Genomic DNA, 24786 nt, shown 5'->3' on the forward strand with positions numbered 1-24786 from the left:
ATAGTTCATCTATGGAGTGGGTTACTACAAGGAAAACTTGAAGCAATAGCCATCAACAAGTTTTTATTCTCCTTGCCTACATCTACGCTACACACCACTGTAGTGTAGTGTATGTGTATCTACCCACCGCACTGAAAAGCAGGCTGCGTACACGTATCAGTGAAAGATGAGGAAAGGCTCTGGGAGGAGGGATACAGCAGGGAAAGGATGAGACAAGATTCTCTCCCTGCTGTGGGAAAAGGCTGCAGCAATAAGGAGCTGACAGACCCTTTCCCCATGGCTGGAGTCTTTCACTACGGCCAGGGGCGGATCTAGGAATTGCGCTGCCCCAAGCAGGGCGGCATGCCGCGGGGGGCGCTCTGGCAGTCGCCGGTCCCGCGGCTCCCGTGGACCTCCCGCAGGCACGTCTGCGGGAGGTCCAGCGGAGCCGCGGGACCAGCGGACCCTCCGCAGGCACGTCTGCGGGAGGTCCGCTGGAGCCGCCTGCTGCCCTCCCACGGGATGCCGTCTCAAGCGCGCGCTTGGCGCGCTGGGGTCTGGAACCGGCCCTGACTACGGCGGGGTAAGGCTCAGCAGCAGGGAGCTGGCAGACCCCTTTCCCTGCAGCCTCCCTTCTGCCAGAGCCTCTCCCTTCTGCCAGAGCCTTTTCCTGCAGTGAAGAAAATCTCCAGCAGAGCAGGTAAGGGGACACTCCACTGTGAAAAATAGCAGTGCAGTTTGGACGAGTAGAGCGTGTACTACCCATCCCCAGGACAGACAGCCAACTGCGACCCGACATCGTCGTGACGGACGCAGAAAAGAAAAAGGTCCTCCTGGTAGACATCACGGTGCCTTTCGAAAACCGGTCACCTGCCTTCTACGAGGCCCGAGCACGGAAGGAGTCAAAGTATGCCCCGCTGGCCGAGACCCTGAGAGCCCAGGGCTACAAAGTCCAGGCACACGCCCTGATCGTGGGAGCCTTGGGCTCATGGGACCCCTGCAAGGAGACGGTTCTGAGAGCGTGTGGGGTCGGTCGACGCTACGCCCGGCTCATGAGACAGCTCATGGTGTCCGACACCATCAGGACATTTATACCAAACACATCACCGGACACCGCCAATACCACACTGAGTAATTGAGACAGCCGACCAGGGAAATAACCCACTTCCTTCCCTGAGGGACCAACGGAAGCACCCCACCCATGTACCTATCCGTTCCACCGATACTGACTTGGACTCCTTATTCATTCCATGGGTGGCGAACCTGAGCCCACTTATTCACTGACACTTTAAAAACCCTTGCACCCCAATCTGGGTCTATGCCGGTTATGCGATATGTATGTATCTTTTCATCCTTGCAAATAATATCTGTAACCCCCATAACCCAAGCCTAACCCCAGATGTACAGTACCTTCCCTCTCAACCTGTGTATATTTCATTTTAAACATTTACTTTAATAAAATTTTTAAATATGTATTTGCATACATACCCACATCCTTCAAGCCTGTCTTTATTTGCCTAAACCATGCCTCCCTGGTTATACTGCTATTTATGCCCATGCTAGAGGAGCTATGTGGATAGGTCCTCTACATGCCACCCAAACAAGCATGCAGTGTAGATATACTCTTCAAGGAAAATACATTATTGGGTAAACACACGCTAGGTATGTTGCTTGGCCTAGAAGAACCACATACATATCCCTCCCTTCCAAAATGCTGTTACTATGAAGTTCTTGTGTAGTCATTGCTGTTCTGTGCCGTCTTCCTTGTATTATAGACACAGACTACACTACTATTATGTGGAAGCAAGTTTCATTGAGGAAGGCAATAGAAAAGTGTACTAGTGATGACAGTTTAATCTGAACGGCAGTTAAACTGAGCCAAAAAATCCCATTTTATTTTTTTGCTGGACATTTTGGGAAAAATTGTTTTTCAAAATTTCCTATAACCCCCTCCCCCCAAAATAATGAATAGAAAACTTGAGGGGGAAGGGTTGTTGTTTGTTAACAAACAAACAAAAAAATCAACCCAAATAATTTTTTCCCATGAAAATGAATTTTGGTTGAAATGCCATTTTTCATAAAAAACAAAAAAACAAAAAAATGTTAGGAAGAATAAAATTTCAATGAGCTCTAAATGGGAGATTAATTATAAACAATCACTTCAATGGGGTGTGTTCAAGGAGGAAGGTACTGCTCAGTGTGAATAATCTGGCCCCTAGGGAACAGTCTGTGACTGCCGAGGTTTCTCTGGCAGCAGGACAAGTGTGCTTCTGGTATGCAGAAGTGGTCTGAAGGGGATGCGGGAGTGCACACATTCCCTGTGCTGCCTTGAACTAGTTCCACAGCTACTAGTTCCACAGTAACTCTATGCTCCAGCTCACGAAGTGAGGGGATGAACGATCCTCAAGACCCGCTGCTATGCCAACTCTCCCTCCTCCACAGAGATGCCAGATTAGGACTGTAGCAGCCCAAATCAGTTCTGCACCTGTTCCATAGCCAGAGTGGGAGCTCCTAGGGATGGCCCGTTCCTAAATGTTATTTCCACCTTTGCCGTGGATGACCTGCCTAGTACTTCAGTCCTATGTAACACTCACTGACCAAACACCCATTTAAGATACTGGGAATATTGCCATTAATTTAGCGGGAGCAGACTCAGGCTGATAATTAGACACAAAGGGGACGTCTACACAGCAGTTAAACACCCATTTCTGGCCCTTGTCAGCTGACTCGGGCTCATGGGACTCAGGCTGCGGGGCTGTAAAATTGCTGGTGTTCAGGTTCAGGCTGGAGCCCAAGCTCTGAGACCCCATAAGGGGGAACATCCCAGTCTCCAATCTGAGCCTGAATGTTTACTCAGTAATTTTTAGCCCCAAAACCTGAGCCCCACGAACCCTGAGTCAGCTAACCCAGGCCAGCTCTGACCGTGCTGCAAGTCTTTTGTTCCAGTGTAGACATACCCAAGTGGGATAAATATAACATTTAACTCTTTATTTGTTTCTGGTTTTACTGTAAGTCTAGGCCTGTACATTGCTAGAACAATATTTATTATGGCTCAGAGTGTGTCATCTGAAATAATTTAAGCTTAATTACCATAAAGTATCAGCCATAAAATGGTTGGGGGGGGGAAGGGCAGTTAGGAGAATGGAAACCAGTGCATGTGTTGGAACAAAACAGGAAAACAAGAAAAGGAAAAATTCTAAAATATGGTATAATGTACATGTACACATTTATAATTCATCTCGTTTTAACAAGCTGAATGTAAAGCTACCTTTTGTCTTTGATTGCAGAAAAAAAGACAAAGAAATTAATATTTTTGTAATATAGATGTCATCTTATATTTCATGCCTGACTCACTTGAAAATGTAGATTAATTTGCAAACAGTTTAGAGAGGTGAACTATTGAATTGGGTCCTCTAAGATTTAGGATTTGTCAGCTTTTAAAGTTGACACCCAGTGAGAGCTTGTCAATTACAAAGAAGTGAAATGAAGTGAAAATAAGTCTCATCTTCATCTTCTTGTTATATGCTTGGTTGGTTATAGATAGACACCATTTACAAGATGAGAATAATTATTGCAAAGTTATGTTTCACCTTAAACCAAAATTATTTATTATTTTATCTTATTGCACTATGATTTAGCAGTCATTGTAATTTCCTAATCTTATAAAACAAATGGTCTATCAGGAATGATGTGACCACCTCTAATATGGGTTAAAAATGAAAAATTGTATATATCGTACCAGTGTTTTTTACTCAAAAGCAACTGTTATTTTTGTGATGAGTTATTTAGAATGTTATCCTTTTATAAACATGCAGCAGCATGTAATTTAGTAAACATATTAAATTGTACATATACTATACAGGGAAAATGACAGCATTAGAAAACTTTTCTGCTTTTACAGAAACAAATAAAAATTCCCTTTCAGATTCATTGTGTATTATATTATCACCCTTTCCGCTTATAGATTTGATTTTTATGCAGAGCTTCTTTTTAATATTTCCATTTGCTGTGATTCAGCTTTTTTGATGTGTAAAGCTCTTTGGCTCTCGCAGGTTTGGGAGGAGTGTTTATGGAAGCTGTTTTTTCCTGAGAGTGCTAATTAACATTTCGTTCCCTTTCAGTTTCTCCACTCCAGCATTCATAGTGTTGGTTCTGAAACAGTTAAATTTAACTTAACTTGAGCATTCTGCCTGTTTTTGTATTTTTGCATTTTATAGAACTACTACACACAATCCTACTACATCAAAGTCTCTTTGGCCATTTCACGAAAGGTTATTTTTGACACTAAACAACACACTCAACATTAGAGTCCTGAAGTCTTATTTCCTTTTAATAGACATGTAATATATTTGTGCAGCAATGCTCTGCTCAGCTGCACTATTTGGCTTTAAATGAGGTGGTGTTGTTTTTTTAAACCCATCTTTCAACTGAATTGACTGAGGCACTGGGAGGTCCAGTGATTTGCCCAAGGTTACACAGCAAGTCAGTAGCTCAGCTTTGATAAGAACTAGTGACCTGGCTCTTATTTCTTTGCTTTAGACCACCCGTCCTCCTAACGTGAAGCATATTATCAACAAGCTCACGTAGGACAACACTTAGCAGCTTCTTTAGAAACTGGAAATTATTCTTTACCACATATGCAGCGTTTAATGTACTATTTTTCATAGCATGTATTTAATAACACAGTCCTTGGTATATACATACACAACTGTACACCAGTGTGCAAAATAGTTTCAGATTTTGTTGTGAATGTTTGGATGACATTTAGTTTCCTTGCTGCGTAGTTGGTTTGCGATACTGGTAGGTCTGGATAACTGCATTTGTTTGTGTAGCATACTTGCACTAGCTGATGCACAAGGCAAACCATGTAAAATCCCTTCTGTAATTCCCATTTTGTTTTATAGTAGTCTTGCTCTTCCATAATAAGTACATTTTGGTTATACTGTTTAACTATATAGCAGAAATAATTCTTTTTTTTTATTGCAGAAGAATGCTTTGATCTCTCTTAAAGTGTAATTGCATTTCACTGAATGGTTCTTCTTTGCAATTAGGTATATGTATGGCAGCCTCTACATTTTTTATTTAATGTTCTTTCATTCATTTTTAAGTAAATTTTCTGTTACAACAACATATTGTACAGTACAGTGGATGTTTTATCACAGTCTCTGGTAGCAGTAGCCTTCGGGTAGCCACACATTTATATCTGATTTCCCCAATCATCCATGAAATGTTTTGGCAACTTGGCCTTCGATTGTTTTAATTATTCCTTTCTTTTTTGTGGTAGATTAATGGATAATTTGAGTTATATTTCTGCCTTGGAACAGAGTAACTGAAAGACCAGCAACAGTGATAGCAGTAATACAATGCATGTTCACTACATACAGCAGCTACTCTAAATTAAATGTTGTGGGCCAGATTGCCTCCTCCTTTGGTAAAACTGCTGGAGTGAGCCAGGAAGAATGTTTTGTAAGGTTTTCTTATGTGGCAGTCTAAAGTTTTGCTGGTTTCTTTTTTAATTGAGGAAAACACAATAAACAAGGAAAACAATAATAAGTGTCAAGTCAGAAATGAGAAATCACTAGAGCACTGGTTCCCAAACTTTTTCCACCACTTGTGCAGGGAAAGCCCCTGGCGGGCCGGGACGGTTTGTTTACCTGCTGTGTCTGCAGGTTCGGCTGATCGCAGCTCCCAGTGGCCACGGTTCGCTGCTCCAGGCCAATGGGAGTTGCTGGAAGCGGCGGCCAGTACGTACCTCGGCCCGCGCTACTTCCAGCAGCTCCCATTGGCCTGGAGCAGTGACCACAGCCACTGGGAGCCGTGATCGGCCGAACCTGCGGACACAGCAGGTAAACAAACCGGCCCGGCCCACCAGGGGCTTTCCCTGCACTAGTGGCAGAACAAGTTTGGGAACCACTGGCCTAGAGGCTTATATAAGCCCCAACTTGCCAGACAACATCAAATCTTACACAGAAAGCATGGAGACACCTGGCACTGGAGGTCGCATGACTTAGTCTTTGCTAGAAAATCATGAGTGATGTTGAGAAAGTGGATAAGGAAAAGTTATTTACTTATTCCCATAATACAAGAACTAGGGGTCACCAAATGAAACTAATAGGCAGCAGATAAAAGGAAGTTCTTCTTCACGCAGCGCACAGTCAACTTGTGGAACTCCTTACCTGAGGAGGTTGTGAAGGCTAGGACTATAACAATGTTTAAAAGGGGACTGGATAAATTCATGGTGGCTAAGTCCATAAATGGCTATTAGCCAGGATGGGTAAGAATGGTGTCCCTAGCCTCTGTTCGTCAGAGGATGGAGATGGATGGTAGGAGAGAGATCACTTGATCATTGCCTGTTAGGTTCACTCCCTCAGGGGCACCTGGCATTGGCCACTGTCGGTAGACAGATACTGGGCTAGATGGACCTTTGGTCTGACCCGGTACGGCCTTTCTTATGTTCTTATGTTTCTTCAAAAATATGGGCAAAGGTTTGCATTTCTGACTGTTCCTGGCTGCACAAAAACAAGCCTGACATTACACACAGCCTCAGGGATATTTGCTACTTCTTCTGGGAGGTGGAGTATAGTGGCAAAGGCATTAGCTTTTGGTGAGGGATTAGCTATTTATTGGTGAGTATCGTAAGCATCAATTTGACTGTACACACAAGCTAAAATATATTTCCATTGATAATAAAAACGTACAGATAGGCAAAGAAAAATGCTGCTTGAGAACTTAGAGTTTGATTTAAGGTTATTTACTTTGTATATTTTATGTGATGTTTAGAATTTGTGTTTTAATGGTTCTAAAGCTTTAACTTTTTGAATCTCAATCTCTACTGTAATTCAATAATTATTGTCTGACACCTCCCCCCCCATAATTTTCTGCAACTGTGGAAAATTTAAATAGCTAAAAATTGAAAAAATGCTTAAAAATAAACAATAATATTATCTATCAAAATTATTTTTTAAAAAAAATCAAATTCTGCCAAGTCTAGCTATAGTTTCTGGTGGATTGCCCTTCACAAATTTCATTGCATTGTCTGCTGGACAAGAAAGGAAAAAATCCTCCTCTCTATTATTAATACAACAGTAGCACCCTTTACAGATGAGGAGTTGGAACTGTGTGATGATATATTCTTTGACTTGGAGTATGCAAATACATAACAGCAAAGAAACTACTGCATGACACTAAGATACTTTAATGTCCACATAAAAATACTCATTCTTCCCTCTTCATGGAATTCAAGAAGCTCTGTGAGCCAGGAGCCAAATTTGTGACTTCAAGGGAAGTGACTTGGAAGCTGTTAACAACGAGGGCTAGTAAGGTTTCAGTAAGAAGCAGCAAGAACTTGTGTATCCAGCACAGGGAAAGAGCTCTGAACTTCTAATTCTGGCCCTGCCAGTGACATATCCCTGTGCAAGGCACTTAACTTCTCTATGCCACAGTTTTGTAATGGAGATATTTATCATCCTTCCGTTGGAGTTGTGAGAATTAATTATTGGACAATCAATTTGTAAGCACTTAGAGGGGTTATAAGGAATATCAGTCAAAAACAAATCATGCCAAACCAACCTAATTTCCTTCTTTGACACAGTTACTGGCCTAGTGGATGGGGGAAAGCAGTAGACCTGATATATCTTGATTTTAATAAGGCTTTTGATACAGTCCCACATGACATTTTCATAAGCAAACTAGGGAAATGCAGTCTAGATCAAGTTACTATAAGGTGGATGAACAACGGGTTGAAAGACCATACACAAAGGAGTTGTCAGTGTTTCACTGTCATGCTGGGAAGATGTATTTAGTGAGGTCTAGCAGGGGTCAGTTTTGGGTCCAGTACTAGTCAATATTTTCATTAATAACTTTGATAGTGAAATGGAGAGTATGCTTCTAAAATTTGCAAACGACACCATAATGGGAGGGGTTGCAAGCACTTTGAAGGACAGAATTAGAATTCAAAATGACTGTAACAAATTAGAGAATTGATCTGAAATCAACAAGATAAAATTCAAAAAGATAAGTGAAAGTACTATACTTAGGAAGGAAAAATCAAATGAACAACTACAAAATGGGGAATAACTGGTTAGGCGCTAATATTGCAGAAAAGGATATGGGGCTGCTAGCGGATAACAAATAGAATATGAGTCAACAATGTGATGCAGTTGCAACAAATGCTAATATTCTGTGGAGTATTTTGGGGTCGTATGTAAGACACACAAGGTAATTGTCCTGCCCTACTCAGAATTTGTGAGGCCTCAGCTGGTGTATTGTGTCCAGTGCTGGGTGCCACACTTTAGGAAGGATGTGGGCAAACTGGTGAGAGTCTAGAGGAGAGCAACAAAAATGATAAAAGGTTTAGAACACCTGAGCTGTGAGGAAAGGTTAAAAAACTGGTCATGTTTAGTCTTGAGAAAGGAAGACGGGGGAGGGGGAGACTGTTAATCTTCAGATATGTTAAGGGCTGTTATAAAGAAGACAGGAATCAATTGTTCTCTGTGTCCACTGAAGGTAGGACAAGAAGTACTGGGCATAATCTGCAGCAAGGGAGATTTAGGATGGATATTAGAAAAAATTTCTAACTATAAGCATAGTTAAACTCTGGAATAGGCTTCCAAGGGAGGTCATGGAGTCCCCATCATTGGAATCTTTTTAAAAACAAGCTGGACAAACGTGTTCAGGGATGGCCTAGGTTTACTTGATCCTGCCTCAGTGGGGGAGGGTTGGATTTGATGACCTATCAAGGTCCCTTCAAGCCCTACATTTCTATGATTTTATGTTTGCACAGTGTTTTGAAAGTAAGTTTGTGCCAATAGGCATTCCAGACCCTGGCCCAGACAGCATTGCAAAACACTTAAGTATTGAAAACAACAAGATCTTTTTTTCTTGGTGGAAATTTTAATGTGTATTATTTTTATTGGTAATACTTAAATATAGGTTAGTTATCACTCAACAAATAAAGGACTGGAATGCTTCCTAGCACTTATAACTTGAGTTATCATTGGAAGGATATGATGCTCCCTACCTGTGCAAAATTGAATTGCATGTTAAGATCAAGGACATGACTAGAGCTGGTTTAAATTTCCCAGTGAAACAGTTTTCCAGTGGAAAATGGCTGATTTGACAAAATCAGAACATTTTTCCTGAATGCATCAATTTTGTTGAAGTTTTCAATGGGAAATTATCAAAATGTTTTATTTTCATAAGGACAAAACATTTGCAATACTGTATATTAAAGTCAAAATGAGATTCAAAATGTTTCATTTCAATAAGTTCGTTTTTTAAATTTTAATTTCACAGTAAATTTTGACTTTTTATTATGATATGGGATGAAAGGAAATCTTGAAATGTCAGAATTTCCTGTGGAATGAATATTCCATTTCCTGAGCAGTTCTAGCCATGACTCTGTCCCTCAAATGATTCTAAGCTTGACTAGCTGTCATCCACTGGTGACAAGGAAAGGAGTGATCAATGCTCCTTCCAATGTACTCCCTTGAAGAGAACTCCTATAATTTTTTTTAATCATAATTTTTCCATAGGGTTTTAGAAGCATCCTATAGAATTTAATAGAAAATTGTATCCCTATCAGTATAAGATGTACATAAAACCTATAGACAGGAGATCGTTGTCTATAAGCTATATGAGCTCTATGGATGAAAAGCACTATATAAGAGCTAGGTAGTATTTTACTATTTATTAAATCCTATAGATGTTTAGATTAACTTCTATTCACCATTATTGAATTTCTATAGAAACTTACTGATTTCATCCCTAATAAAGTCCATAGATCTTTTCCATAGCCTTTACTTTGTAATACCGCTACCCAACTGTATCATTAATTTCTGGGTTATACAACTTTGCTGTGGCGATTGTAAAGTAATTTCTTTGGCTGCCACCACATTAGGTGCTGTTGGTGAGCTATGGGCACTAAATCCAATAGAAATCCTGGTATAAGATATAAGAATAAAGCAACAGTCAAAGAGAAGATAAGTTTACATCTTAGGAGAAATGAAAGCAATTCAAAAGCCCATCATATGCTTTTCTTGCATCTGACTGAATGTTTCTCATCTTATTTTGTTGAAATCAGACATCTTAGAATTTTACACAGAAAATTGAATCAAATAAAGTAGGTGATTTACAATAGAAATGAAAAAGTCTTAACACTATGAAGTGTGCATACATGTATACAATATAGTTCACATGCACCAGTGATAATGATAAGGAGGTTTAATATTTCCCTTTTCTGGAGTGGGGTATGCTAAATATTTTACAAAACATTTTATCCATGCTGCAAGAGTGTTATATATTAACTTGTTAAAGTGTGTTCCATATATGCACATACATTTGTAATCCCCCCTCCTTTCAATTTTCCTTCCAAAATTGCAAATTAGGCTACTCAAACACCTATATATTCATGCAAGTATTATTTACTTCTTGATTGAAAATACAAAGTCATTTCTATTTATGAACATTTTCTTGTAATACAACCTGGCATTTCTCATCACTACGGCTTGCAGTCTACTCTTATAAAATTTAATGGATGTCAAAAATGAGCACAGCATGAAAAATAAATAGACAAAAGAGAAACCCTTTATATGTGAACAAATGTCACAAAAAGGTCTCTTAAAGTTAAAAATCCTGTGGAAAAAATAGTTTGGCCTAGACCAGAAGAAGCACCTCTTTGAGATATATGGCCAAGGGAAATCATGGATTTCTTATCCTTTGCAGAAAGTAGCTTGTATTTCGTGTGTCCTCCCAAACTGTGCTTCAATTTTAATAGAAAAACCATTCCTTTACACTGATTTTAGACAGATTAACTGGCCTAATTGGACCTAAGCTGCTGTGAAGGGGGGTGGGGGGAAGGTGGAAGCACAGGCTCTCCAAGTCCTCAAGTCACATCCTCCTGGTTGACTGGTCTGCTTAGCCAAGCTGAAACTGGTCTTATTGTCATGTTGGGTGCATTAATTGGAGTGCAGACTAATTTGCAAGAATGCTTTAGTGCCCTTTAAAAGGTGATTTAAAATTCAAAGTGATGGAAATTGTATAAAAGCATGCTGATCTGATAATTACCCAGAATTCAGTTTGACATTTCTTCTATTTATCTGTTTTTATTGTTTAGACTTTAAGTATACTGTGAAAGACTTAAGTGATTGTGCAACAATACACTATATACCCTGCAATGGCTGATAATACCCTTTTAATTTAGACCAGAGAATTCAGTGAGCGTAGACTCCTGTTGCTGGTTAAAGTGAGGAATGTTTATGCTGTGGAATGATAAACTAAGGAATACATTTTGTGTGTTATATTTTAATAATGGTTGCAACAACATGTCTGTCCTTGTTTCAGCCATATAGCTGAAAACTCATTTTCCAGAACATTCTTACATATTAGAGCCATTAACACTTCTATAAAATAGACTTGAATACAATGATAATGAGGATAATGAATTTACACTTTTGAGCCAAAAGGACACAAATAATTTAAAACACTGGTTTTGCAAACTACATAGGAGTAACTTCACACACCATTGAATTCCAGCCATTTTTGGGAGTGAAATATGGTAACTAACAGAACAAAGCAATACTTTACAACAGTTAAGAATGGAAAGTTTGGGGTACTTTATCCATTAGAAATCACAGGAGTAAGTGGCATGTAAAATTACCAAAATTAAAACTTGGCCATGACAATGCAGCTAGCAGCACTCCTCAAGATTAAAATGCCATGGGCTCCTTAATGCCCATAAGCGGTCAGGACCTCTGCTTTACATCGAATAGTCAGCCCTGGTGTGTAGTAAGTGATTTGAACTACCAGTGACATGCTTACACCAGAAGCATAATTCAGTCTAATACATCCAGCAACACAGCACCTTTATGTTGAGGATTTAGTGTTCTTACTAGGTGATGCTTTTCCCTCTAGGTCAGTATCATTAAACTAAACCTGACTCAGTTGGAAGAGTATGGACTCCTGAATAGCTGATACTCCTTCTTGAAACACCCGGAGGTAATATTATGAAGTCCTTTTACTTGAAGGAAACATCCTGATGCAAACCAGTCTCACTAGCTCAGTAAGCATTACTCTCAATAATTACTAAATAATTGTAATTGCAAGACTCTTCTGTCTGAGATACACATGTACAACTTCACTGAAAACAATGGGCTCCGCCATAAACCTCACTGTATGCCCAAGCAAGGAGTAAGTAGGGGGAAGGCATAAGGAGCCTCCTCATGAATCTCTGTGGGCTACTTGCATTGCATGAGCCTGTATGGGGTGGACAGCACCTGCAGCCAGGCTGCTACTCCACAGACCACACAGTGGATTGGGGAATGAGCGGGCAAGGGCAGGGGCTCTCCCTGTCAGTGTTCCAGTCTGCACCTTGGAACCAGTACAGAATATTTTTCTTTTGGAGCAAATTTGGTTCCTGTCCTTCTCCTGGGGTTGTACTACTCTACTCTGCCTGGATTGTAAGATTACAGCCTAGACCAATGAGATTGCATTGCTGTTAAGTGAGGCCACAGTTTTAAGGCACTGGAGTCACATGGGCATAACTGAGGGCAGAACCTGGTTTGCAGAACTTTTATTACTGGTGATGGTGCATGCAAAGGAAAGAACATAGCTTGACTTTCAGATCCCAGTTTCAGTTTGCAGGGCTGGCAGTTTAGTTGTAAATCATAGAAATGTAGAACTAGAAGGGCCCTTGATAGATCATCTAGTCCTGTCTCCTGAACCGAAGTGGGACTGAGTATTATCTAGACCATTCCTGACAGGTGTTTGTCTAACCCTTAAAAACCTCCAATGGTGGAGATTCCACAACCTCCCTAGGTAATTTGTTCCAGTGTTAAACTACCCATGCAGTTAAGAAGTTTTTCCTAATGTCCAACCCAAATCTCCCCATGTTACAGTTTAAGTCTGTTACTTCTTGTCCTGTCCTTAGTGGAGAAGGAGAACAATTTATCATCCTTCTCTTTATACATACCTTTTACATACCTGATGATTGTTACGTTCCCGCTCAGTATTCTCTTCTCCAGACTAAACAAACCCAGTTTTTCCAAATCTTTCCTCATATGTTATGTTTTCTAGACCTATTATCATTCTGGACTTTCTCCAGGTTGCCCACATCTTTCCCAAAGTGTGGTGCATAGAACTGGATGCAGTACCCCGGTTGAGGCCTTATTAGCGCTGAGTAGAGTTGAAAAATTACTTCTTGTGTCTTGCTTACAACAGTCCTGCTAATATATCCCAGAATAAAGTTTGTTTCTTTTGAAACAGTACTGCTTGTTGACACACATTTAGTTTGTGATCCACTGTAACCCACAGATTCTTTTCTATAGTATTTCATCCTATGCATTCATTTCTCATTTTGTTTTTGTGCAATTGATATTCCTTCCTAAGTGTAGTATTTTACATTTGTTCTCTTCAAATGTTATCCTATTTATTTCAGACCATTTCTCCAGTTTGTAAAGATCATTTTGAATTCTAATCCTGTCTTCCAAAGTGCTTGCAACCTCTCTCATCTTGGTATAGTCCGCAAACTTTATAAGTATACCCTCTATGCCATTATCCAAATGATTTATTAAGATATTGAACAGAAATAGAACCAGGACAAATCCCTGTGGGACCCCACTTGATATGTTTGATCTGATAAGTAGGTGAACAATGAGAGAAAACACAGAACACCGTGATTTTTTTTTAATTCATTTTTCACAATAAAAATGCACTTTAAATAGTGATATCCTGTCTTGGTTGCTAAAATAGCTGGCCGTTTCTACTATTGTGCACCTGAGGAATTTGCATAAAAATGAGAAGAAAGTCTATATTATCTAGGCTTAATTGTACAAAGTACAGAGCTTCGTTTAGAAAAGGACTTTGAAACATTGCCACAGTTCTTGATGCTCAAGGTATTTTTGCCTCAGCGTTGTTTCCTTCCTTCCCTAGAAGCTGAGTACATGTTGTCTTCTCACTTTTATTTTATTATCTATTCAAAAAGAATGTTTACCCTGGGAACCTTTCCTACATAAAATGTGTAATTTGCTCAGAAAGCCATAGTGAAGTATATCTTTTTTGCATTCTTTCTCTTAATGTTGTTTTGCTATGTTTTGAAATCATGCAATGTGGTCTCATGGCCAGTTGTATGAGATTACTTGTGGGCAGAAAGTAAAGCATTAAAAGGAGTCTAAATGCTTGATTAGGTGTAATACAAACCATTGAAGAGGGACAGTCTGCATGACCGGTTGACTTGTATAAAATTGGTTCCTTAACCATCTCTATTGGTTTCCATTATCACATTCACTAACAAAAAGGATACACACAAGGCATGCATCAATGAACACTTAAGCCTGGTCTACACTAGGCGTTTAAACCGGTTTTAGGAGCGTAAAACCGATTTAACGCCACAACCGTCCACACTAGGAGGCACCTTATATCGATTTTAATGGCTCTTTAAACCGGTTTCTGTACTCCTCCCTAACGAGAGGAGTAATGCTAGTATCGGTATTAACATATCGGATTAGGGTTAGTGTGGACGCTGATCGACGGCATTGGCCTCCGGGAGCTATCCCACAGTGCACCAGTGACCGCTCTGGACCGCAATCTGAACTCGGATGCAGTGGTCAGGTAGACAGGAAAAGCCCCGCGAACTTTTGAATATTTCCTGTTTGCCCAGCGTGGAGCTCCGATCAGCACGGGTGGCGATGCAGTCCGAAATCAAAATAAAAAAAGAGCTCCAGCACGGACCATGCGGATGTGATCGCTGTAAGGGCAGGCAAATCCGTTCTATCAGCGCTCCGTTACAGAAGATGAAATTCAGAATCCTTTTTTAAAAATCTCCAGACAGACGCCATAGCAGGGACTCAGCGCACTGCAGCGTGACAAGCGTAACGGAAAGCCAAAGAATCAAATGGACGCTCATGGACTGGAGGACTGAAGCTATCCCACAGTTCCTGCAGCCTCCGAAAAGTATTTGCATTCTTGGATGAGCTCCAAATGCTTCTAGGGTCAAACACAGTGTCCGTGGTAGGTCAGGGCATAGCTTGGCAATCTACTCACCCCCCCCCACACACCCCCAGAAGCGAAAGGGAAAACAATCCTCTGACTCTTTTACATGTCACCCTATCTTTACTGAATGCTGCAGATAGACACGATGCTGCAGCCGTCAACACCAACATCATCACTCCCCCCCTGCCATGGGTGGCTGATGGTACAAAAGGACTGGTAACCGTCCTCGTCATCAGCCTATTGGGACATGGGGCAGTAACCATGCTGACTAGCATCCGTCAGGTCGATCAAGGGCGCCTGGCCCTAATTTTTTCTGGTGGTGGATGGTGCAATATGGCTGGTAACCATCGTCATCATAGCAACAGGGGGCTGAGCTCCATCAGCCCCCACCCTTCATGTGTAAAGAAAAGATTCAGTTGCCCCTGGACTAGCAGAGGGATGCTGGGCTTCTCTCCTACACACTGCTTAATGTCCTGTCTGGATTATCATAGCAGCTGGAGGCTGCCTTCCACTCATTTCTCACTAACAAGTCACCATGTCTTATTCCTGCATTCTTTATTACTTCATCACACAAGTGGGGGGACAATGGTATGGTAGCCCAGGAAGGCTGGGGTAAGAACGGAATGAACAGGTGTTGTTGTTACAGGAGCACCCCCTGTGAATAGCATTCAGATAATAATTTCTGCAGGATCTGACACAGAGCAGCTGTGCTCTCTGGTTCTATGATACAGTGGTTATCTAGTACACTTGCCTATATTCTAGGCAGGACTGATTCTATTTTTAGATACCAAAAAGGAGGGATTGACTCAGGGAGTCATTCCCAATTTTAACTTTGCGCCCCTGGCTAAGAGCAGCCAGGGGCACTTATGACAGCAGCAAATGGTACAAAAGGACTGGTAGCCATGATCATCTTAGTTCCAATTTATGGAAGGGTTTGGATGGTGCAATATGGCTGGTAACCATCTCTGCTGTCATGCAAAAGCAAAAGCATGCTTCTGTGTAGCGCTGCTGAATCGCCTCTGTGAGCGGCATCTAGTACACATATGGTGAGAGTCACAAAAGGCAAAACAAGCTCCATGATTGCCATGCTATGGCATCTGCCAGGGCAATCCAGGGGAAAAAGGCGCGAAATGCTTGTCTGCCGTTGCTTTCCCAGAGGAAGGAGTGACTAACGACATTTACCCAGAACCACCCGCGACAATGATTTTTGCCCCATCAGGCACTGGGATCTCAACCCGGAAGTTCCAAGGGGCGGCGGGGGAGGCTGCGGGAACTATGGGATAGCTAGGGAATAGCTACCCACAGTGCAACGCTCCAGAAGCCGACGCTAGCCTCGGACCGCGGACGCACACCACCGAATTAATGTGCTTAGTGTGGCCGCGCGCAATCGATTTTATAAAATCTGTTTTACAAAACCGGTTTATGCAAATTCGGAATAGTCCCGTAGTGTAGACGTACCCTTAGTCTTCTGTTATGCAAGCAATACATATATATTGTCCTCATAGCACTATGAGATTTTAAGGCAGGAGAGACTAGGTAAAGAGGAACAAACATGGTTCACATACAAAGTGAGAAGTGTATGGGAGCTGCATGCATGTTTGTGAAGGCGGAATGTGGGCCCTTTGAGAATAGTACACTGTACCCATTCAGAAACACAGAGAAAGAACATAGCAATACTATCATTATACCTATAGTGAGGTATCTGAGCTCCAATATTCTTTCATCTTCTCTGAGTTCTAACATAACTGCTTTGGCAATTCAAGCACCCCTTAAATAGCCAATCATTGAGTAAATTAGTAGGTGAGATCCTGGCCCCATAGAATTCAATGTAAGTTTTGTTCTCAGTGCGGCCAGGATTTTGCCAGTATATTTTTATCAAGATTTGCTTCTCATAGACTAGATGTTCACTTGCATAGTTGTTGAACTCTGGAATTTATAAAGACCATTTGTCTCTTTTTCTTGTAAGTTATGATAGTTATCCCTTCAAACCCTTGTTGGGCATTTTCCCTGAGCCTGTTGAATAAATGTACAGTATAATATGTTGATCTTTACCATAAAATCACTCCTCAGGAACACGTTCTCCCTTTCAATACTCCTGAAGGACCTGCTTTGGTGCTTCAGCTTCTAAAGAAAATGAGATAATTATTTATACTTTCTAGAAGGCCAAACTTTAGGACCAGCCCCACAGTCAAAGTGGCCAGGAACAAGGGCTAGAGAGGAAGGAATTCTTCCTTCCAGGCTGTGCAGCAACAGAAACTGATTCAATCTGTGATGCACTTGCAGTCTCAGGAATGGAGTGGCTCATGCGGCTCATGAACTCCCCCTCCTTCAGGCGGGGGGTGGGGGGGTTGGGGGGAAGAGAATGCAGATGAAGCAGTTCTACCAGATCAATCAGCCCTGCCCCTCTTCTCCATTCCACATGCTGAGGCATAAGAGCCCTCCACAGTTCAGAGAGGGTGCAGACTCCCTGCCCAGATCCCTGGATCTTGTGCTTCCCCTTTCTACAGTAGAAGGAATCCAGGTCTGCTTCTTCAGCAGTGGACATGGAGGAGGGGGGACAGGATTCAGGCTGTGGAACTGAGCAGCTGTTATACTGGAGCCTGGGAAGTGGGATATTGTTTTTAAGAGAATAAAATATGTAGTTACAGGCTAAATAAATGCTGGTAATCTACATTTCTGTTCAGCAAGATAGTTTCCATGAATAGGCTTTGCATAGGAGTGGATTTTTAACAACAAAAGTAGTGCAGCTCAGACTTGGCCAATAGCCAAGACTGTCTTATGTTCTAGATGATTCTGTGTCTGTCTTTCAGAAGAGCTGAGATGCTCTCTCTGAACTGCCCAGCTTGCTAATCTCTAGAGCAGGTACTTATGAATACAGCTCTGTGTTTACACCTCAGAACCAATACACTGAAAGCCACTTGTTTTCAGGAACAATGTTGAACCATGTGGAACAACCACTTTTGTTAGGCCTCAAAGCTACCTTGACTTTGATTAACTTTCAACCCAACAAGAGTCATCTAATAGCTTAAAGACATCTGTTTTATTGCAAAGCGACTTCTCCTGTCTGCGACCATGGTCATACTATATTTTTTATTGTAAATAATTTATAAAGTTAGCATTTAAGCTAACTTTATTTTCCTGTTGGGGACTCGCTCTGTGATGGTATTAATCCTTTTAAAAAGGTACATCTCCACTTCAGATATAAAAATCACTTCTTTATAAGAGTATAACATTTATATCTTTTCCATATTTAATACAACATTAGATAATGGATTTAATATAATGGATGGAAGGTAAAGGAAAACAACTGTCATCCAATAAAGCAAAAAAACTAGAAAGCATTCAGGAAATTATACAATTTCAGAGCAGCTGTCACTTAAGAGTGTGAACCATATTATTTCTAAGGATTTTGTTGTTCTTTTAGTAGAGCGTGCACTGAAGCACAATTGCACAATTTACACACTTATCATTTATACAGTTTTTGGTTGGAAGCCAAAGCAGAGACATAAGGTTAGTGGTACACAAGTGGAGGATTTAACATTACACTCTTGTGAGAAGAAAGAGGCTAGGACTTTTCAGTTTGGAAAAGAGGAGACTAAAGGGGGATATGATAGAGGTATATGAAATAATGAGTGGTATGGAGCAAGTGAATAAGGACAAGTTATTTACTTGTTCCCATAATATAAGAACTAGGAGCCACCAAATGAAATGAATGGGCAGGAGGTTTAAAACAAATAAAAGAAAGTTCTTCACACAGCACACAGTCAACCTGTGGAACTCCTTGCCTGAGGAGGTTGTGAAGGCTAGGACTATAACAGGGTTTAAAAGAGAACTAGATAAATTCATGGAGGTTAAGTCCATTAATGGCTATTAGCCAGGATGGGTAAGGAATGGTGTCCCTAGCCTCTGTTTGTCAGAGGGTGGAGATGAATGGCAGGAGAGAGATCACTCGATCATTACCTGTTAGGTTCACTCCCTCTGGGACACCTGGCATTGGTCACTGTTGATAAACAGGATACTGGGCTGGATGGACCTTTGGTCTGACCCAGTATGGCCATTCTTATGTTTATGTTCTTACGTTCAAGAAAATGTGAGAGTTGATATTTATTTATGATACTACTGAAAAGTGTTGTATGTCTTTGTATGTATCTGTATTAAGATAGAGCTTGAAAATTTACAGGCATGTCTTGGCTAAAAGTGTTGCTGTAGAACTCTGATTTTGTTTAAAGCTACTGGAATAAAGCAAACATGGGTATGGGTGAGAAGTGAAAAATAGCGTTTAATAGATTTACTCAAAGATAACAAAGCCTAATTCTCCTCTAACATTGGCATAAACAGAGTAATTTCATAAAAGCTAGTTTGAAGCCTGTGAAATGAGAGGAGGATCAGGCACTTTACTAATATGATTCAGTCTGCCTGGGTTACCTGCTCCCTTGCAAATTTAGGACATGATCCTTCTCTCATTAAAGTCCCTAGGAGATTTTGTCATTGATTTTCAGTAGGCTAAGAATAAGTCCCTCACTGTTCTGAGAACACACCAAAGAAATGTAAACATCTGGTTCCAATCCTGTGAAATGGAGAGTGCCCTCGACTCTTATTTAGTGGCAGTAGAGAGCACTTAGTACCCTTTATAGGTTTGAACATTAGCACTTCAATCTTGAAAAGACTGTTGATAGACCCAAAGGAAGAAACATCATGTAATGCATATTCTAGATATACGTATTTGATGCAATGGGTTGTTCTAGAATTTGCAAAACAGACTTGGTTGTACTGTGTCTGGTGATGAAGGGGATATTGTGAGAAGAGCAGGAGCACATTATTTAATGTATGCACTAGTTGGAAAATGTATTCCATATCATTAAAAAGAAAAGACTATAAAGAACAGTAAACCACATCCTCAGTGGTTGAATGTCACCTTTAACATATCTTCATTGACTTCAATGAAGCTATGCTAATTAAACCAGCTGAGGATCAACCCAAGATTCTTACACAAAAAATCAGTTTCACATACTATATATAATGATGAGAGAAATTTAAGATGTTTTGGAATTTTGGGTTTAGTTTATAAAAGCATCCAAAAGTTCAGAGCCTTATGCAAATCTTATCCAAAAACTTTTGAGTCTCTTGAGAACAGGTTTTCTTATGGAATTTCAGCACTTTTGGTTCTAGTCTCAGAAGGAAACTCTCTGCTGTAAAGCCATCACAGTCCATACAGCTTACTGATGGGTAGAATGCATGTGATTAAAGTAGATACATATTCTCAAGATACATATTCTATTATTTTTAATTGTATCTGTAATAAGGGCTGTAATATTTTTAAAAAACACCAACAGATTTACAAAAAATGGAGAAATGTAACTAGTCATTTAACTGACAAAAACCTTTGCGTGGAGAGAAAAGTAACAATTGGCACAAGGTGGAATATCAAATATTAGTATGTTTCTGATTTGATGAGTGATTAATACCAATCCAATGAATGTACATGAAAGTAGGAATGAATCATAGGATTGGAAGGGACCTTGCGAGATCATATAGTTCAGCCCTTTGCACTCAGGCAGGACTAGACCATCCCTGACAGGATAGTCTAATCTGCTGTTAAAAATCTCTAATGATGGAGATTCCACAGCCTCCTTAGGCAATTTGTTCCAGTACTTAACTACCCTGGTGTTGTCAGAGCGGTACCGGTGTGGTGCTCTGCTTTCTCCTTGTTGATATCACTCGGCTGCGTGCGTGAGTTCCCTCTGTGTGCTGCCCCAGCTCTGCAGATAGCTGACACAGCAGACCCGACAAGAATCCCCAATGACCACAGAGTCCAGTAAGATGCAAAGCCACGTCGGCTAGGTTTATTGCGACCTCGGACACAATTGCAGTTCCCTGTAGGTTTCTTAGCCTAACTCAGGGCATACTACGAGAAAGTGCCTCTTGGCAAGGACCCGGCTTAGTGGCGGGACTTTCCACTCCCCCTACGGCCGGACAAAGGCACCTCCCCAAGGATGCCTTCTTTATACACAGATACAAACAAGTTACACATCACACCTGACGTATTGAGGTGCAACCTCTCTACGTAGCAAGTTACAACCCTTCTACGTATTAAGGTACCGCCTTCTACCTTGTACATGTTGGTTCGAACAAAACAACTCTATCCATCATTTTACCCTTTTGCCCCTGTCATTGGGATTGGGTCGGCCTATCCTCCTGTTATCTATGGAATGTTTCAGTATAGTGTGTTCTAGTGCTATGTTTATGCTAGGTGAATATATATTTATACAGCATCAGCCCTTTTCGTGCCAGCTTCTGTGAGCAGGGCCTACCTCTGGCTCACAGCTTGACTTTGCTTTATGTTAGCAAAGTCTTGTCCATTACTTTAGTTCAGGCCTCAGGCCTCATACTGGGCCTTTATCAGGGCCTGCACTTACTACACCTGACAGTTAGGAAGTTTTCCCTAACATCCATCCAAAACTGCCCTTGCTGCAATTTAAGCCCATTGCTTCATAGGTTAAGGAGAACAGCATTTTATGTACTTGAAAACTGTTATCAGGAACCCACCCAGTCTTCTCTTCACCAGACTAAACAAACCAATTTTTTCAATCTTCCCTCATAGGTCCCGTTTTATAGACCTTTAATAATTTTTGTTGCTCTTCTCTGGACTTTCTCCAGTTTTTTTCACGTGTTTCCTGAAACGTGTTTCCCAGAACTGGACACCATACTTCAGGTGAGGCCTCATCAGCATGGAGTAGAGCGGAAGAATTGTTTCTTGTGTCTTGCTTACAACATTCCTGCTAATACACCCCAGAATGATGTTAGCTTTTTTTGAAATAGCCTTGTGCCGTTGACTCACGTTTAGCTTGTGATCCACTCTGACCCCCAGATCCCTTTCTGCAGTACTCCTTCCTAGGCAGTCATTTCCCATTTTGTATGTGTGCAACTGATTGTTCCTTCCTAAGTGGAGTACCTTGCATTTGTCCTCATTGAATTCCATCCTATTTACTTCAGACCATTTCTCCAGTTTGTCCAGATCATTTTTTATTTTAATCCTATCCTCCAAAGCACTTGCAACCCTTCCAGTTTGATATCATCCGCAAACTTTATAAATGTACTCTCTATGCCATTATCTAAATCATTGATGAAGATATTGAAAAGAACTGGACCCGGGACCGATTCCCATGGGACCCCACTTGATATGCCCTTCCAGTTTGATTGTGAACTACTGATAACTACTCTGTATTTATGGGAGGATTATTAGATTTAATTTACAATGGACACATTTTTTGTAGAACATGTGTGACATGGACAAACTGCCTGAATGTACAGTCAGGTATGTAAAGGCTTATCTACACTTACAGCGCTGCAAGGGTGTCGCACTTAGTTATGATGAGAGAGCTTATCCCATCAGTGTAGGTATTCCACCTCCTCGAGATGCAATAGCTATGTCGACAGGAGAAGCCCTCCCATTGAAATAGTGCAGTCTACACCAGGAGTTTGGTCGATATAACTGCATCGCTCAGGGAGATGATGTAGTTATACTGACATATGTTTGTAGTGTAGATCAGGGCTAAGAATATCAGGATTGATATTTTGTTACCCATGCAACTGTCTTCCTCCCTTCATCTTAAGGTTAAAACCGGAGCAAGTCAAATAATGAGGTCTCTCGAAGAGCAGAGATCAGGGACAAAAGGCTAGCCAGCAATTCTTAGGTTATTCCCCTAGAAGTCTTAAATGATAAAGAAAAACTGATATGAAATTTTACTAGAAGCCAATAGAAAGCTAAAGAATTTAAGCTATAGGAGCTTGGTATATCTAGAGGTGCACAGATATTTTGAAGATATCCACAGCTATTGTATTGTGGTGGAATGAGTTATTTTCATGTTTTATTCTAAAAACACTTGCACAATGCATTTTTGTAAATGTTTAATGTATTATGTCAGGCATGGCCATGTAAGATCACATGGTTTGACAGGTGACATAACTCTACAAGACAAACTCTATATGCCAAAAAATTAGCAGGTACTATGCTCATCTCTGTGGAATGTGGGGGCCGCTTGTATCAGCATTTTTGGTTTGTTTTTAAAAGCACTAAATTTATCTTTCTACCTACACTCAATGAAAAACATGCACAGCAACTAAACTAAATAACATTGGCAAGATGGCCTTGCTCTATAGGTCTACTTTACCTATAGTCCAAATCCCCATGGCATAGCGGAATGGAGTAAAATATGACACAGCAGAGGCAATTTATTAGCATTGGTGGTTGCAAACATATATTTTCCTAGATAACTAGATAATGTTACCTGCGGTGGGCTAGATTCAAAGATCATTGAAGTCAATGGAAAGACTCACTTAGTTCAGTGCACTTTGTATCAGCTACTATTTGGTGAATTTCCTATATTAAATATAGGGAAATAACTTTATCTCAGAACATTAAGTATTTCTTTTATCTAAGGAAACACTGGAACATTTTTAAACCGACTATTATAAATCTGAGGGAGCTGAGAAAAAGGGGCAATTACCATGAATAATATTTTAGAAAATATAAATACAAAGATTTTCTACCTTCATTCAAAAATTGTACTGTCTTCAACAGGAATTACGTGTAGCATCGAGCCCGGTAGATAGATAATTGATAATTTAATTTATTGTGAAATGATTACAAAAGTACAGAGATACTTTAATATTAATGATCCAAAAGTCAGAAATGAGATATGTTAATGAGGGAGAAAGAGCTCTTATTAATCCCAAACCCTTGCACTGGAAATAGTAAGTGTCTTGCATTATTCAATTTTACTTCTTTTTAAAATTGACTAGAAAATTGACTAAAAGCCAAATAAGTTAAGAAAAAAAAACATGTACAGAAGATTATGTGGGCCACACACTGTAAATTAAAATCATGTGATCTCTATTTGACTCTCACTGGTGCTATCATAGGGACTATTGAAGGCAATGAGAATTTTTGTTGTTGATATTTCACAGGAAGCAGGATCAATTTCAAAGCCAATAAGTATGAAAGTGATTTTGAAGAAATATAGCAAACAATAGTGAATAGATGAATCTCCTGTGCACAGCATGTATGCTCCCTTTATACATGGATTCACGGCTCTTCCATCAATTTCCTTTTGTTTATGAACTGGCGCAGAGCAGGCTATAGAAAGACACTGAATCTGATTCTCCTCCTATTTAAACTGATGTTAATCAGGAGTAACTCCACTGAAGTCAATGGAGGCACAACTCTATTAAACTTCTATAAATGAAAGGAGAATCAGGACCAGTATGATCTACATTTTTTATGCAGTAGTAGAGGTAGAGCTGGTAGCATTGCTTATTATTAAGGTTGCCTTCCAATGATAAGACCCTGTTTACAGTTGCTTATAACTTTGCCAAATTTTAACTGTTTGGGTTTAAATTTTCCATCCTACGTCTACCACAGGCTGAATGTTTTGGAAAATTTCAGGCAAAACAATAGTAATTTCTAAGAATGAGGCTAGGGAAAATGGGTTGTCTTGTGCATGTTAAAAATTATTGATACCTTGTCTTTCAAATGCAGTACAGCCTTATGTGTTTTGGAGCAGGGATTTAAAATTTGGCAGGGCAGTGGCCTTTATATCAGGGATAACTTTTGTGATCCCTGTTAAAATCCACCCCAGTTTTAGCCAAGTTTTAAGCCTTTAAAATCACAGTTTGCACATGTGCATGCTAGAGCTTAACAGCTAAAATCTGCAGTCCATTCTCACTGAGCCTCTCATAGCTCCTAGTACTGACCAGATTGTACAGACACCATCCCTACAGAGTGACTGCCCAAGCTCTATCCCCTCACAGCTCCTACATGTG

Source organism: Mauremys reevesii, linkage group 4 (genome assembly GCF_016161935.1).
Source record: "Mauremys reevesii isolate NIE-2019 linkage group 4, ASM1616193v1, whole genome shotgun sequence".
NCBI classification, from domain to species: domain Eukaryota; kingdom Metazoa; phylum Chordata; order Testudines; family Geoemydidae; genus Mauremys; species Mauremys reevesii.